Source organism: Anolis sagrei, chromosome 2 (genome assembly GCF_037176765.1).
Source record: "Anolis sagrei isolate rAnoSag1 chromosome 2, rAnoSag1.mat, whole genome shotgun sequence".
NCBI lineage: Eukaryota > Metazoa > Chordata > Lepidosauria > Squamata > Dactyloidae > Anolis > Anolis sagrei.
Window position 1 is genome coordinate 19911548 of NC_090022.1, and position 6254 is coordinate 19917801.

Genomic DNA, 6254 nt, shown 5'->3' on the forward strand with positions numbered 1-6254 from the left:
TTCAAGTAGTTTACTGCCCCTATAAAGAAGGCAAAAATATGACTTGCAGCTAGGTACAACTCCTGGAACAAGACCAAGTGTACAAAGTCATCCAGAAAGCATTCAATTCATATCCCTTTTAGGGTGCATCTCTAAACTGTGAAATAAATTCAAAAAAATGCTAAACTTGCACTTCAAAAATGTATTTGTTTTGACTTACATACAAATTCAGCCTCCTCCTTCATGTTAAGAAGGAGGCTGTCCAGGTCCTGAACCGGGGTTTGGCAGATGTAACGGATTGACTGAGAGCGAACAAATTGAAACTAAATCCACACAAGACAGAGATTCTCCTGGTCAGTCAGAAAACCGAACAGGGTATATAGGGTTACAGCCCATGCCTGATGGGGTCACACTCCCCCTGAAGTCACGGGTTCACAGTTTGGGAGTGATCCTGGACTCATCACTGAGCCTGGAACCCCAGGTCTTGGTGGTGGCCGAGGGAGCTTTCGCACAATTAAAACTTGTTCGCCAACTGTGCCTGTATCTTGGGAGGTTGGACTCCACCACGATAGTCCATGCTCTGGTTACATCCCGAATAGATTATTGCAACAGACTCTACATGAGGTTGCCTCTGAAGACTGTTTGGAAGTTTCAGTTAGTCCAAAGCTTGGCAGCCAGGTTGCTTACGGGAGCAGGGTACCGAGAGCACACATCGCTCTTCCTACGCCAGCTCCATTGGCTGTCTATTAGCTTCCGAGCACAATTCAAAGTGCTGGCTTTGGCCTATAAAGCCCTTAACGGTTCTGGCCCAGTTTACCTGTCTGAATGTATCTCCTGCTATGAACCACCGAGGACCAGATTGCCTGGGGAGGCCCTGCTCTCAGCCCCCCCCCCCATCGCAATTGCACTTGGTAGGGATGAAAAATAGGGCCTTCTCTGTGGTGGCCCCCCGGTTATGGAATTCCCTCCCAAACGAAATCAGATCCACTTTATCACTCCTGACCATCCTGAAAAAAAGTAAAATCCTGGCTGTGGGATCAGTCCTTCACAGACTAGACTGACTTGATGGCAATGTTATGGTTTTAGTGGACTATGATGGACTGCTTTTAGGATGATGACTTAAATCGGCAATTTGTTTTAATGTTTTTATATAATGTTTTTATATTTTTATTTAATATGTATATTTATGCCTTTCTTGTTGTGGGCACCATGCTGTGCTGGTTGTTAGCCACCTGAGTCCCTCTGTGGAGGTTGAGATAGGACGGGATACAAATGCCCTAAATATCTGTATAAATAAAAATGTAATGTTAGTTTGTGGGATTAGCAGAACTCAAAAACCACTGGACGAATTGACACCAGATTTGGACACAACACGCCTAACAACCCAATGTACGTCCTTCATTCAAAAAAAAAATGATTTTGTCATGTGGGAGTTGCAGTTGCTGGGATTTATAATTCATGTACAATCCAAGAGCATTCTGAACTCCACCAACGATGGAATTGAACCAAACTTGGCACACAGAACTCCCATGGCCAACAAAAAATTCTGGAAGGGTTTGGTGGGCAGTGTTCTTTGGTTTTGGAGTTGTAGTTCACCTACATCCAGAGATCACTGTGGACTCAAACAATGATGGATCTGGACCAAACTCTACACGGATACTCAATATGCCCAAATGTGAACACTGGTGGAGTTTGGGAAAAATATAATCTTGACATTCGGGAGTTGTAGTTGCTGGGATTTATAGTTCACCTACAATCACAGAGCATTCTGAATTCCACCAGCGATAGAATTGAGCCAAACCTCCCACACAGAACCCCCATGTGAGCCACAGCAATGTGTGGCAGGGGATGTGTAGTATATAAATAAAAATGTAATGTTCGTTTGTGGGATTAACAGAACTCAAAAACCACTGGACAAATTGACACCAAATTTGGACACAAGACACCTGTCAGACCAAGAAGTGACATCACTCACAAAAACACTGAAAAACACAGCAGAAGATGCTTAAAAAGCCAAAAAACAAAAATTACATTACAGCGCATGCACAAAACCACATATATATAAGCAAACACACATATACATAAATATATATACACACAAAACACATATATACAGAATAGGCCACAGCAATGCATGGCAGGGAATGGCTAGTTAATAAATAAATAAGAACAAACCTAGAGAACCTATCTTATTTGTAACCTGGGTACTGAATGTATAGCTTTCTGACATGTCTTTATGATTCTGATTGTTGGTGGCCTTGGGCAGAAACTGCACATACATTTTACAGCCCTGAATTTCCTGTCCTTGCAGTAATGATTGCCATTCATGCCTTTTCTCTCCTCTCTCAATTGTGGTTTTTAGATCAAGAAGTGGATAACCCCAACCTTCAGGCACTTGTAGGCGCACTTCAGGCTCTTCCAGAAATCTGATCCATTTATTTTCCTGATCTCCTGCAACACATGAAATCTGCAACAGGCAAAATGTTACTGGGAAATTGTAGTAGGGAATGCGGGTGGGGTGGGGCTTGGCAGAAAGAAAGTTGTAGTATAAGGGAAGGGATGTGAACTATGGGTTCATAGGAAACACAGATATGTAGCTTTCACACACAATAGATTTCTAATCTTCTATTCACAAAGGATGGGGACTTGGGAAACCTAACTGTTATTGAATAATATGAGATAGAACTCATAGAATAAACTTGTGATTCACATTCTCTGCAGAGAACCTAAGGACTAATCTACTTCATTGGCCTTACTGAGTCTTACATTTCTGTATCGTGGTTCTTGAAGCTGATTTCAGGATCCCTCTAACAAGGTCTTTTTTAGACTACATCTCCCAGTATCTCCAGCATTGCAGTCATAGCTGTACTGGATGGAGATATGGGGAGTTGTGGCCCGAAAACATAACTTTCCTCAGCTCTCTCTTTCCTCCTTTAACTCCACTAGTAGTCTTGCTACCAGTAAGACTTGGGTACCATTGTGGCCTGAATGAGGGACCCTGTGTATGAGATTTCCAGTCCAAAAACTGAATTATACTCTGCAGCGTGGCATAAAGTAGTAGGTTGAATCCAGTGGATACGCCTACGGATGATGCAATTTGTTTGACTCATAACAGTGTGATTTGTAGGCTGATGTAGATTTCAGTGTTTGTTTATAACAGCACCGCAGTCCACACTCTTTAGGTAGTTTGTTTTCTGTGTCCTTTGTAGTTAATAAAGTTTTTTCCCCCTGGTGTTTGTTTTTGTTTTTTCATTTCAACCCATTGGTATATCTGTCACATGAATCTCCCTAACACCCTTTTCATTAATTTCTCCCCATATTCCTTTGTATTCTGCTTTTCTGTTGAGAAAGGCTGCATGACATTGGAGGGGGCTAATATTTGTTTCATAACAAGCCTATGATGTAAGCTAGACTGAAACCAAGTGAGAACTGAAAGAAGGCCACTTGAGGAAATTTGAAGCTGGGCAGGAATATTAATTCAAGCAGAATATACATTATGACCCCTGTGTCTGAAGAACTGAAATATGCAGTTTCACTTATCCACTTAATATAATCTATCTATACTACACATGGTTAGGTACCATCGGAATCTTCGTAATTTGGAATAAATTAGGAAAAATTATCTTTTCGAAGCAATTTTGAAGTTTTTAAGAAAACTTTGGAAGGGCAAAGGGACTTCAAGTTTTTAAGAAAACTGGAAGGCCCTTTGCCCTTCCGAAGTTTTTCCACCATTTTTGTTACGACTCAAGAAGTGAGTCGGAAATTATTCAGCTTTTCCCCGTTTCTGGTCCCTGGTCTCAGCTCAAGCCAGAGAAACCAGTTTTAAACCAGAGAAGGAAAGAATTTCCTGGCCTCGGCACAAGCCAGAGAATCCAGTTTTAAACCAGAGAAGGAAAGATTTTCCTCTGCTTGCTTTCCCCAGCTTCTGGAGTAAAACAACAACTTTCAATGTAAAGACCACCCAATAAAACAGGAAATAACACTTTCAAACCATTAACAAAATAATTCAGAAGTCTCAGAAGTTTCAAAAAGTTTTGAACATTTTTTTCTGTGAAAATCAGAATTGACTTTAGAATTGAACCATCAGCTCCCCTACATCCAAAATGAGTTTTGAACCATTTTTTAAAAATCAAACAAGTCTAATCTATACATCTATCTACTATACACATAAAAAGTGAAAATGTGTATATGTGGCGGAGGTGTGTCCACTTACACAGCCAGCCTCTGGCCGCCACAAACAGGCTATCATTCCAAGTGCTGAGAAGCATAGAAAGGCACACCCTTAACTGATATTGAAGGTTATATAGTAAGCGCCATGAACATGGAGCCCAAACCCTGCCAGTGTATCCTCCCCAAACACCAATCTCCCAAGGAATGCTTTCCCACGGGGACCATTTCATCCTAGCTGTTCTGTTTTTTCTCCAGGCCAACTGTAAATACTGGCAGGATTTGGAGTTGATTGGCCTTGGCATATGGGAGTTGTAGTTCACCCTTTTGGAGCCCCCGGTGGCGCAGTGGGTTAAAGCCCTGTGCTGGCAGGACTGAAGACCGACAGATCACAGGTTCGAATCCGGGGAGAGGCGGATGAGCTCCCTCTATCGGCTCCAGCTCCTCATGCGGGGACATGAGAGAAGCCTCCCACAAGGACTGATAAAACATCAGAAATCATCCGGGCATCCCCTGGGCAACGTCCTTGCAGATGGCCAATTCTCTCACAACAGGAGCGGTTGCTCCTGACACGACAAAAAAAAAGTTCACCCTTATCCAGAGAGCACTGAACCCAGATCTGCACTTAACTTGGCACATACACCCAACATACCAAACTATGCATACAGCCAGGGTTTGGGGTTGAATGACCTTGGATCTGGGAGTTGTAGTTCATCCTTATCCAGAGAGCCCTGAACCCAGCCAATGTCAGATCTGGACCAAACTTAGCACACAGACCCAACATAGCCAGCTGAGCATACAGGCGAGGTTTGGGGGTGCATAACCTTGGCTCTGGGAGTTGTAGTTCAGCCTTATTCAGAGAGCCCTGAACCCAGCCAATGTCACATCTGGACCAGACTTGGCACACACACCCAACATGGCCAACTGTACATACATGTCTTGTTTAGAGATGATTGTCCTTAGTTTTGGGAGTTGTAGGCCACCTTTATCCAGAAAACACTAAACTCAGCCAACTATGGATCTGGGCCAAACCTGGAACACAGGCCCAACATGGCCAACTTTGAATACTGGTGGGGTTTGGGATGATTGACCCACAATTTTAGGAATTGCAATTCGTCCTCATCCTTATGCATTTTCTAATGGGAACATTAAAAAACAAAACAAAACAGGAAATACTGTTTTTTCCCATAAGAAATAGAGTTACAAATGATCAAACTGATATTACCTAACACCCCAAAACAAACTATCTTTTTCAAATAACTCGGCCCAACATAACATTCTGTAGGCACATTCCGTTTTCCGTTCTTGAGTTCTTGGGAATAGAGCAACTGCTTTGGGAGACAGTGGTTGGGCATCTGGACAACATGGCCGGTCCAGCGGAGTTGATGGCAGAGGATCATTGCGTCAGTGCCGGAAGTCTTTGCTTCTTCCACCACGCTGACATTTGTCCGCTTGTCTTCCCAAGAGATTTGCAGGACACTGAAACGCAACACCGCCTGAGCTCTGCGAGTGCAGCATTTTTCCGAATGAAGCACAGAGTGTTTGAGGACCAGGACATCCGTAGGGATACCAAGGTGCTTGTTTATAAAGCTATTGTCCTCCCAACCCTGCTATACGCCTGCGAGACGTGGACTGTCTACAGACGTTACATGCAACTCCTGAAACGATTCCATCAGCATTGCCTACAAAAAATCCTGGGGACATCATTATGCTTCTGATGAAGACGCTGAGAGAACTGTGAGAAGTGTCCACTCCCGTTCATCGTTGGCAGAAATGTATCCAATTGTCTGGCGATTATGTGGAGAAGTGAATAGTGGTAGTTAAAGAGCACATTCTAAGGATTATTTCTGCGTTTGATTCATTAAAATATTGTATTGTCGAAGGCTTTCATGGCCGGAATTACTAGGTTCTTGTGGGTTTTTTCGGGCTATATGGCCATGTTCTAGAGGCATTTCTCCTGACGTTTCGCCTGCATCTATGGCAAGCATCCTCAGAGGTGAGGTCTGCTGGAGCTGGGAAGAAAGGGGTTTATATATCTGTGGAATGACCAGGGTGAGACAAAAGGCTTTTGTAAGTTGGGCTAGGTGTGAATCTTTTCAACTGACCAC